The sequence below is a fragment of the Marmota marmota genome, unplaced genomic scaffold (assembly GCF_001458135.2).
Source record: "Marmota marmota marmota unplaced genomic scaffold, marMar, whole genome shotgun sequence".
Classification (NCBI taxonomy): Eukaryota; Metazoa; Chordata; class Mammalia; order Rodentia; family Sciuridae; genus Marmota; species Marmota marmota.
Genome location: NW_026011002.1, coordinates 1 through 2,969, shown reverse-complemented (window position 1 = coordinate 2,969; position 2,969 = coordinate 1). Strand labels below are relative to the sequence as shown.

General features: G+C 52.3%; 1 long non-coding RNA gene across 1 annotated transcript; it reads right to left on the bottom strand.

Annotated features, from left to right (window-relative positions):
• Positions 1–1,583: 1,583 nt before the first annotated feature.
• Positions 1,584–2,961, bottom strand: LOC107134911. The gene is made up of 2 exons (XR_001502490.2): positions 2,643–2,961; positions 1,584–2,566 (listed from the first exon to the last, which is right to left on the bottom strand). It is a non-coding gene; the product is annotated as an uncharacterized LOC107134911 (long non-coding RNA).
• Positions 2,962–2,969: the final 8 nt, after the last annotated feature.

Below are 2,969 nucleotides of genomic sequence, written 5' to 3'. Positions count from 1 at the left end.
ACGGACAGCGTCATCATTCACTAGGGAAATAAATCAAACCAGGATGATGCCCGGGTTCAAATGATCTAGCCCTCGCCGCGAGGCAATATCTGGAACAGCCAAACAAAGCCAAGCGGAGGAGCCGCGAGTGTTGGTGTGGACGTGGGACCGGGTCTGGGGCGTTACCAGTGTACCTACAGGAAAGTAAGGTGTCCTCGTGGTGTAAGGTGGCTTGTGGGTCCTCTGAGAGTGGGGACAGAATTACGTACTTTCCAGCACCTGTGCTCCTGGGCGGCATCCAGAGCAACTGAGAAGAGATTTCACACAAACAGTAGCGCACAGATGTCACAGTGTCACTAGTCACAGCGGGAGAAAAGCGAGCACCACCCGAGTATCCACCACGGACCAAGGGAGGAAGGCCGCGGGGAGCGTCCACCCTGGGGCGTTCTGTATCCTGCTCCCACGCACCACGTTCTACTGGAGAAACAGACTTAAAGTTGTGCGAGAGAAGAATTCTGTATCCAGCAGAAAAATTCTTAAGGATTGAAAGCAAAATAAAGTAATTCTTAGACAAAGAGAAACTAAGAAAGTATCTTCCCAACAGACACAACGTCAGAGAAATGTCCTACGGCAAAAGGGAAATGTGGAAATTCAGGAGTGGAGCCGGCGGGTGGGGAGCCCCTGTGGGCTCCGCTGCTCAGGAGGCTGAGGCGGGATGATTCCCTGAGCCCAGGACTTCCCGGCCAGCCAGGGCAACTCAGCAGAACCCTGCCTCAGAATAGAAGGACTGGGAGTGAGGTGCTGTGGCAGGCCCTTGCCTAGCACCTGTGAGGCCTGGATTCAAAAGACAAAAGAAAGCAAACCTGGTCGACCAACCGCCTTAGCTCTTTGAGCTCCATGAGGGAAGCCCCGTGTAGCTGCGCTGTGTCTAGTTCTTACGGACCGTCTCCCTCAGGGCCAGGCTTGTCTGCATCTCGGAGATGATAACTTTCACCTGTTCTGTTAATGTGCCGATTGCTCACTTGATTTCTGAATTTCAAGCCACTCTTGTCCTCCAAACACAAAGCAAAAGCCAAAACAAAAATAAGGGAGATCTCCATGTGGACAGGGCGCATCGACCTTCCTGAGGGCACAGAGTCCAGCATGGCTGAGCTGGGATGGGGTCCAGGGGCACGCCACTGCCAATCCATGACCCTCACACTTTTTATTTGGAGTCAGGGTCTCTGTGAGTTTGGACTTGGGATCCTCCTGCCTCGGCCTCCCGAGTGGCTGGTATGACCGCGTGCCCCTGGGCAACGGCTGGAACCTGATTTCCTTTAGGGCCTCGGGTCTGGGTTGGTGTGAGATGGTCCTGTGACTTGCCTGTTCTCTCGTTTCCTTGTCAGGTCTTGGTATCAGTTTTCTCCTGCTCTGAGAGCATGTGTGGGGTTGCATTTCCTCCTTTTCTACCCTCAGAAGCAGTCTGTGTAAGATGGGGCCATGTGTGTGTTTCTCGAGTGCCTAAGTGTTTGGAAGAAACCACCAGCAAAGCCTCCCGAACTCGAATTTCCACTGGAAAAACGTCTTAAACTACAGACACAATCTATTTAATGTGCACGAGACAATTCAGATTTTCTGTTTATTTTTATGTTCATTTGGTAAATTGTATGTGTGGGGATTTTGCCTATTTTATCTACATCTTCTACTTTGTGGGCTTAAAACAGCTCATAATGTTCTCTTGTTACCTTTAAAAACGTGTGCAGGGTCTGCCATCCTGCCTGCTCTCTTGCTCTTCTCATATTGGAACATACGCCAGGTTCCCCCCGCCCCCCGCCATTAGTAACTAATCTTATCATTTTTTACCTTTATTTTCACTTGGACTGATTTGTTATTTTTTTTCTAAACCCTTGATAGAATAGCTTAGTTCATTGATTAAAAAAAAAATATGTTTCTTAGAGCTGGGCATGGTGGCACATGCCTGTAATCCCAGTGACTTGGGAGGCTGAGACAGGAGAATCTCAAGTTCAAGGCTAGTGTCAGTGACTTAGCGAGATTATGTCTGAAAATAAAAAGTAAAATGGGTCGGGGATGTGGTTTGGAGGTTAAGCACCCCTAGGTTCAATCCCCAGTAGAAAGGAACACAAAAACAAAAACAAAACCAACCAAAACCCAAACCAAAACAAAAACCCTATGTTCTAACATGATCATTCAGGTCCTTAACTTTCTCACTTCACAGCCTTGGTGTGCAGTGTGAACCTTGTCATTCATGTTGAGACCTCCTGTCCCTCTGTTTCTCGTCCACCCCTTGGTTATTGAGAAACTCTGGCTTTATTAGTGAAATGCAGGGTATCACTTTTCTCTGATGCAGAGTCAGGCCGGTCTCAGTTCCCGAGTCTCTGGAGGTGTCAGGTGGCTGGCTGGCTGAGGGCCACTAGTGAGTGTCCTTGGGGGCAGCTCCGGGGTGAACGGGGGCCAGAGCAGCGTACACACTGGGCTCCGCTGGGGGCTGCTCTGCCTGGGAGGAGGGAGGGGCAGCGGCCCCCCGTCTGAGTGTCCATCTGCACAGCTGGGCGTAGGTCACGTCCTGGGGACCTTCAGATGCAGCAGCCTGGAGTGGGAGACGGTGAGAGGGAGGGTGTGTGCTTGGCACGGGGAAGCCAGGGCCTGGAGAGGACAGCACCCACCTGAGTGTCCGTCTGTCTGTCCTCTGCGTCCTCTGTGCCCAGGAACTGCCCCAACAGCGGGGGGAGAGGGGAGCTCCCACCCCTCCTGAGTCCTGAGTGCTCCTCCTGGGCGTATGTCACTCCCTGGGGGTCTCCGTCAGGTGGGCCCTGCAGCAGGGACACAGTGAGACAGACATGTCCCCTGAGGTCCACTCGGGGCTCTCCTCCAGCCACTTTCCACTGTGGCCAGAGTGACCCCTCAACAATCTCAGATTATGTCACTGCTCATGGGGTCTCCAGGGGCTTCCAGCCTGGAGGCCTGGAGGCTCCTCCTGCAGCTCTGAGCTC